Genomic DNA, 8562 nt, shown 5'->3' with positions numbered 1-8562 from the left:
ATATTAAAAAAAACTGGAATCTGGTGTCTTTCCGTCACCCGTCCACAGGTGACTAGCGGCTCATTTTACTTAACCACCGATGGCCTCGCCGGCGCACTGTCATGTGGCCACCAACAACTTACGGCCTACTCATACTAGCCACCGCCATCTTCCTATCTCCAACAGCTAGTGCTCGCCGGCACCAACTACGGACTATTAGTACGTGGTCTACCATTCGTTAGCTTGTTTTCGGTGATTGACGTTTTCCAGGTCACCAAGCACTTGTTTCCCCACCCACTAGGCACTCGTGGTCACATGGCAGAAAAAGATAGTGGTTCAAAAGTTTTTAATATGATAGGTAAAATTTAGAAAACCAATGTTTTGGAAATATTTTTATAAAAGTTGAAATCATAAAAAGTTTGTTTCAACTATTTTGAAAAACACATGTGTTGTTTTTAAAATTTGTGGAAACAAAAAAATATATTGTCAAATGTGTGTTTCTTGTTTTGTTTGCACAATTTAAAATGGGCAACAATACCAAACAACCCTAAAATTATTACATGATAGATACCTACACTTATACTAAATGGCTGCTAATTATCAATAAAGCAATAAAACAATGGGAAAAAAATAATGACGGAAATACTAACAAGCAAACTAGCATTTATGATTGCCATTGGATTTAACTAGAATAAATTTTAGGGAAATTTTTTTTTAAAAAAAAAACCATGTGGTTCTTTAGTTTTGGAAAATAGCGGCATGTGATTTTTTTTTCGCTTTCAAATTATGTGATTTTCCTTCTGAAAAAAGAAAAATAAAATAAAAAAATCATTAACGGTTTTACGTCTTTGTTATTTGGCAAGGGTAAAATCATTATTTTGGTTAAAAATCTGTAAAAAAAAAAACAATATGATAACAAACATGATTTCATTATTTTTTTTATTTTAAGTTTTTTTTTTGTTTTTCAGTGGAACTGTGGGAAGGATTATTGGAAAGAAAAAAATAGTTTTATGCCACATGAGCCAGCTTTCAAATAAAATTATAATTTTGTTCTTATTAAATAAAAAAAAGTTTACATTGTTAACCGTTTTTCCTTTTTTTCTTAGCTAGAGAAATCACATGGTTTAAAAAAAAAATCCTATATCTCTATTTTGTAAAAATTAGAAATGACAAGTTTTTTTTAATTTCTCAAAATTTTATATTACTTTAGTGAATTGAATTCTGTTAAAATATGATCAAGTTATTAACAAACCTAAAAATAGGAATAAGGTCAATAATTAAAATATTTTTGAATGATTTTACTTTAAACATGCACTAATCACTGAATAAGTCATATAATTATTGATGGCACATGAAAAATGTTCTTATCGCGATCGTTAGGTCTAGGTTATTATCACTATCCTTAATTTTATTAATATTATTAAATTTATAATATTGCTAGGTAGTATAGAAAAGTACAAAATGTTTCAAACCATTAACATGGCCTACATTTGTAAAATGAGAAAAGAGTCAGAAAGAAAGAAAGAAGAAAAAACCAAAATTTAAATCATTTAGGTGCAAAGAATCACAAACAAAGGATGTGTTTCGAGCCCTAAATTAATTATGAGGATAACATAAAAATATATTTATGCTGAGGTCTCTCATATGCTTATATGCTTTGAATTAATAAATCAAATGTAAAATATATAATTTAGATTTAAATTAATAATTTCAAACAAATTCAAATTCAATAATAATAAGTCATTTCATAATACTTTATAAATCATAGTTTTGTTGTGATACATATGAGTTGAAAAAATATTAAAACTAAATTTATTTCCATAGAAAAACATTTAGATAAGTGATACTCTCCGTAATACATAAGACGCATGACATTTTATTTTTCTCCACAATAAAAATCGAAGAATATTCATTATGTGACTTATCTATGTTTTTAAAACATAAAAATTAAAAATTAAAATATCAAGAGTCTTTGCTCCAGTAACACTAACTAGTGCAACAACTATTTAATTTGAATCATATTAATAGAATTAAACATCAAAATTATAATTTGTAAAAAACCAATATAATCAATATTAAAGCAATACAAATTTATATATAACTTTTTTAATTATTGCCATTAGAAATTACCACCACAAAGCATTACCTTCAAACCTTTTGTTCTTATCTCCATCAAAACACAGGCAATTATTGTCCTTAGACTAATCTATGATCTGTCCATGAGAAAAAAAATGAGATTCGTCACATGTCACATAGATACTTGGATGGTAGCATATAATAATTGAATAAAACATAACCCAAAACCTACTACCACAACACTATAAATACCCCCTCAAGTCTCTTGCACTAGAACCATCCTATATAATTGCCTTTTTTTTGTTTGAGAGAGTATAATTAACATAAGAGAAGATGTTCAACATAGTGAGTTCCCTAATTCCAGTGAAGAACAAAGGAGTGGAAGTGAAAGGCACAGTGGTGCTAATGCAAAAGAATGTGTTGGATTTCAATGACTTCACTTCCACGGTCATAGATGCTGCCTCTGAGTTGTTGTTAGGCCAAGGAGTCTCTCTTCAACTTGTTAGCGCCACCGTTGGTGATCCTAGTGAGCTCCTCCTAATCTTCTCTCTCACTCACATGGTCCCTTTTTTTTTTTTTACATTAATAATATATGCATTTAATAAAATAGATAAATAATAAAAATATATAACATTGATTTTGACCCCTACGACTTATACAAACATCAGAAGTTATATAATAATTTTTATTTAAAAAATTAAATTAATTCTTTTGTATTTTAGGTCAAATATATGTTTAAAATTTATATTGATACACATCTTGAAGATATGTTTAATTATTTATCTAGAAACTATATGTGATATCTAATAATAACTTTGTTGTTCAAACTTGTAATCAATAATTAATACTGTCTGTATCAATGAAGGTTTCGAATGGATTTGTGGGCCTTACAAATATTTTTGAAAACAGAGTTGATAAATTGATCATTTATTATTTATATTATTTTGCATACACTGATATTTATAGTTGGAAGTTGGAACTTGCTTTAAATGAGTCACAGAAACAACACCAAAAAGGTAAGATACAGTGTTTCCCACCAACTACTATCTTTTTCATAATTATTGGACATGATCTACAACGCTATATAAAAAATTTAAAAATTTAGATATAAATATTACAATTTGTACACACAAATTGGTTGTAAATGTTGGTGTTCTTAAAGCAGGTGTATTTATTATTATTTTTTATTTTTTTATAGACAATAGAAACAGGGGATTAATTGGAGAACCAGCTTATCTTCAACCAATTGTCACTATTTTACCATCTATTGCTGCCGGAGAGAGAAACTTTAGTGTTACATTCAAATGGGATGAAAATTATGGTATTCCTGGTGCTTTTATTATCAAGAACAATCACACATCACAGTTCTTTCTCAAGTCAGTCACCATCAATAATTTTCTGGACAAAGGCCGTATTCATTTTGATTGTAACTCTTGGGTCTATCCTACTGACAAATACAAATATGATCGTATCTTTTTCACAAATGATGTAAGTTAAATTTTTCATATATAATTATCTCTAATACTACCATGTTAGAACTAATGATTGATTAATCATTATACACATATATATACACATATTTTTGTAGACGTACTTGCCAGAAAAAGATACCAGCACCTTTGAGGCCATATAGAGATGAGGAGCTCTTGCACTTGAGAGGGGATGATGTCACTAGAAAATTTGAGGAATGGGATCGTATTTACAACTATGCATACTACAATGATCTTGGAAACCCTGATCTTAGCTCTAACTTTGCCCGGCCTATTCTTGGAGGGTCAGAAGAGTATCCTTATCCTCGTAGAGGAAAAACAGGCCGGGAACCTACAAAAACTGGTAAAGTTAATAAATTATATAAATTTTCATTTAAAGGTCATGTCTCACTAATTGTTTTAACATGATATTATTAGATCCGAACTCGGAAAGTAGAATACCATTGATCATGAGTTTGGACATTTATATTCCAAGAGATGAGAGGTTTGGACATCTCAAAATGTCTGATTTCCTTGCATATGGAATCAAGGCCTTGGTGAAGTCTGTGTTTCCAGTACTTAACTCCATCTTTGATAAGACCCCAAATGAGTTTGACTCTTTCCAAGATGTGTTGAACTTGTATGAAGGTGGATTGAAGCTTCCTCAGATTGATTTGATAAACCAACTTAAAGAACAAATTCCTTTTGAGTTGATCAAGGAAATCATCACCATCGATGGAGATGCACTTCTAAAGTTCCCTGTGCCGCAAGTCATTCGAGGTATTTAAATATTTTTATAACATATATCATTGAATATTAAATGTATAATTAGTTTTAGTGAAAACTAATGAGTTTTATTTTTCCTTAATTTGTCATGTATTGTTATATTATTACACAGAGGACAAGTGGGCATGGAGGACTGATGAGGAGTTCGGCAGAGAAATGTTGGCAGGAGTGTACCCAGTCATTACCCAACTTCTCAAGGCAAATCAATCTTAACCTTTCAAATATATTAAACCTTATCATCATCTATTAAAATTTCTCTGTCTCTTGATCATTTAATGACTTATTTGGGTAATATTTGCAGGAATTTCCTCCAACTAGCAAGCTTGATCCTGACAGATATGGAGATCAAACCAGCAAAATTACTGCTTCTCACATTGAAAACCATTTGAATGGTCTTTCTGTTGATGAGGTATAAATGAAATATATACATATATACAAAATATATATACACTGATACACACATATTTCTGTTGATGAGGAATCATGATTCCTGTTTAATTTCACATCTTATTTATATAACAACAATATTATTTATCTAACCAACTGAATTAACAGGCATTAAACAACAAGAGACTCTTCATCTTGGATCACCATGACATATTAATGCCCTATCTCAACAGAATCAATTTAATTGAGGGCACTAAGATATATGCAACAAGAACTCTTCTCTTCTTGCATGATGATGACACACTGAAACCATTAGCAATTGAGCTAAGCCTGCCAGAATCTCCCAGCAAAGTTTACACTCCTGCTCAAAATGGCATAGAAGGAGCAATTTGGCAACTAGCTAAAGCTTTTGCTACAGTGAATGACTCTGGTGTTCATCAGCTCATCAGCCATTGGTACCTATGTTTTGCATTGATTGTTGTATTAAATAATTTTTATCAACTGTTACACTACTAACAATTTTATTTAAATTTTTTTAGGTTGAATACTCATGCAGTTATGGAACCATTTGTTATTGCAACAAATCGACAACTTAGTGTGGTTCATCCGATTTACAAGCTTTTATATCCTCATTATCGTGACACAATGAACATCAACGCTTTGGCACGGCAAACACTTATTAATGCTGGTGGTATTCTTGAGTCCACTGTTTTTCCTGGAAAATATGCAATGGAGATGTCTGCTGTGGTTTATAAAAGTTGGAATTTCATGGAACAGGCTCTTCCTGCTGATCTCATTAAAAGGTACATGCATTTATTTCTTAATTTTTAAAAACATTTGAAATAGATTTTTTATTATAGTTTAAAAATTTAGATATAGTTTATTATGTTTTATTTATATATTTTAAACAAATCATCGACGCTTGTAGTATATAGGGAAATATATATCAAGTATTTGTCGGCAGAAGTAAGTTTAGATCATTAATTATAGCAATTGATGCATCATTTCTACCCAGTAAAACACATGGGACAGGAAATACAGATAATCTTATGATTTATTGGATTTGTTTATTTATTTGTCTATCATATTGCTGACATGATTTAATGCAATGTACTTTTTCCTCCACACAAGAACTTTTATTTAAAAACCGTCCATGTCAATTGTTGCTTATTTTAATTGATGTAGCATTCATTGATGACAAATAAGTTGCCCATGATTTATAAATATGTACTATTTGCATATGATGAGAGTAATAGGTCACTTCATCAAATATAAATAAACTTTGAACCATCCATATTTTATTGAAAAATAAAATAATACATAATGATTTAAATGATGATATGACCGTGATAAAATTAATAAAATTTAAAAAAACTAAATTAATTATTAAGCCACACAACTTGTGAGTGAGAGGGGATAGAAGGCCAAAGTTGATAGTAATAGGTCACTTCAACACATATAAATAAATTGAACCATCTACATTTTATTGAAAAATAAAATAATGCATGATGATTTAAGTGATGATATAACCGTGATAAAATTAATAGAAATAAAAAAAATCTAAATTATTAAATTACACGCAACTTGTGAGTGAGATGGGGACAGAAGGCTAACAATTAATAGCAAGATCACTTAAACACATAGAAATAGATTGAACATCCATATTTTATTAAAAAGAAATAAAATAATACATAATGATTTAAATGCTGATATAACCCTGATAACAACTTGTGAGTGAGTTAGGGATAGAAGGCTGGGAAGTATGGGCACGTGCACTAGTCATGTCATGGCTATCATCCTTCGCAAATTCATATAAAAATAACCATAATTAAAAATTGTGATAAAATCAACTGCACAAGATAAAAAAAATATTATTAATCTTATCTTTTCACACTATTACAAATATATATAACTAGCTAAAGCACATATATGTTAACGAAATGTGATTATTCTAATTAACCTCATATTCTAATTAACCTCATATTCTAATTTTTAAATTAAACATGGTTCAGAGGAGTTGCAGTGGAGGATCCAAGCAACCCTAATAATGTCCAGCTGCTGATAAAGGACTACCCATATGCTGTAGATGGCCTTGCAATATGGTCAGCAATCCACACATGGGTCACTGAATACTGCACCATTTACTACCCAGATGATGCAACATTACAAGCAGACGTACAAATCCAAGCATGGTGGAAAGAGATACGTGAAGTTGGCCATGGTGACAAGCAGCATGAAACATGGTGGCCTTCCATGAAGCTCGCTAGTGAATTAATTCACACATGCACCACTGTCATTTGGATCGCATCGGCATTGCATGCTTCCGTTAACTTCGGTCAATACCCATATGCCGGTTACCTGCCAAACCGGCCAACCGTCAGCCGTCGGTTCATGCCGGAACCTGGTTCACCGGAATACGAAATGCTTGCAACCGACCCGGATAAGGTTTTCTTGAAAACAATCACCAGTGAGCTGCAAACACTGTTGGGGATTTCACTGATTGAGATATTATCTAAGCATGCTTCTGATGAGGTGTATTTGGGAAAGAGGGACTCAGAGGAGTGGACTAATGATGAAAAGGCTTTGGAAGCATTTAGAAGGTTTGGAACAAGGCTTGAAGAGATTGAGAAGGAGATAGGGGCAAGGAATGAGGACCCTAATCTTAAGAATAGGAATGGACCTGTGAAAATGCCTTATTCCTTGCTTTATCCTACTAGTGATCCTGGTCTCACTGCCAAGGGAGTTCCTAATAGTGTTTCCATTTGATGATGAGATGGCCGGATGTTAGTATGGTGCATTGGATCACACCTACTTGTAGGGTTAGAGTAAGTTATTGATGTACTCGGTGTTTAATTTTTCTTCCCCAATAAATGAATAAATAAAAGGGTGTGGCTTGCTATGGTTTAATTAAATAAAACATAGAGTTTGTGATTGATGCTCTTCAGTTCTATATTATGGGATTAATGTTTTTTTTTAAAAAAAAAAATTATTTTGAAGGTAAAATTATGACATTACATACACTGGATAGCAAGATCCATAATTAAAAGGGAGTGAGGCAAGTGACTCTGAAAACCCAATTTATCATAAGAAATATTTATTTCATTTTTCAATTAAAGGTATTGAGTAGATTTGCAAAACTATTTAAGAACTTATAACTCTACTCTTTGTAAAGTACAAGCCTTAACTTAATAAAAAAAAAAAAAAAAAAAAAAAAAAATGTTGCACTATAGAGAAAGTTAATGATAACGATGACGGTGATATTAATAACAACAACTATGATGATGATAATAATAGTAACAAGAATAATATTTAAAATAAACAATGACAACAATAAGTTTAATACAAAGGGAAATACAAGCTAGTTCATTGTAAAATCTTGAGCCAGATTGAATAGTTTGGTTCAAATTTGGACTAGTTTTGAGTTGAAGTTTAATTTGGTTAAGGCTGGATTTAAATAAAAAAATATTTCAATTAAAATTCTTTGTTTTTTTTTTAATTTACAAATTCAAACCCAACCAAAGTCATTGATGAACACTGCCAGGGGAATTGGTTGAACACTATGATATAGTTTAGCCTTTTCCTGTGAATAAATACCAACTTGAGATTGAGCTTTATGTGGATCCAATAAATATTTTACATCAACATTGCTAGTTAATTGAGTTATATGAATAAAATAAACTCATATCAAGAGTTCCTCAAAGATATCAATGTATATGCGTAATTTCATTCAAATATCTAAATCTTGCTCACGAGCTCACAGAAAATGTAATATCTAGTCATTTATTGTTAGCAAGAATTAGCACCCGTATTAGCACTAAAATATAGTGCTCCAAAACTAAAAACTTCTATGCAAAGTAGTCAGACC

General features: G+C 31.0%; 1 pseudogene; it reads left to right on the top strand.

Moving 5' to 3' along the window:
• Positions 1-2324: 2324 nt before the first annotated feature.
• On the top strand, positions 2325-7629 carry LOC120274694 (annotated as a pseudogene).
• The last annotated feature ends 933 nt before the right edge of the window (positions 7630-8562 follow it).

This window comes from Dioscorea cayenensis, chromosome 13 (genome assembly GCF_009730915.1).
Source record: "Dioscorea cayenensis subsp. rotundata cultivar TDr96_F1 chromosome 13, TDr96_F1_v2_PseudoChromosome.rev07_lg8_w22 25.fasta, whole genome shotgun sequence".
Taxonomy (NCBI): domain Eukaryota; kingdom Viridiplantae; phylum Streptophyta; class Magnoliopsida; order Dioscoreales; family Dioscoreaceae; genus Dioscorea; species Dioscorea cayenensis.
This window is presented reverse-complemented; position numbering and strand designations above follow the sequence as displayed.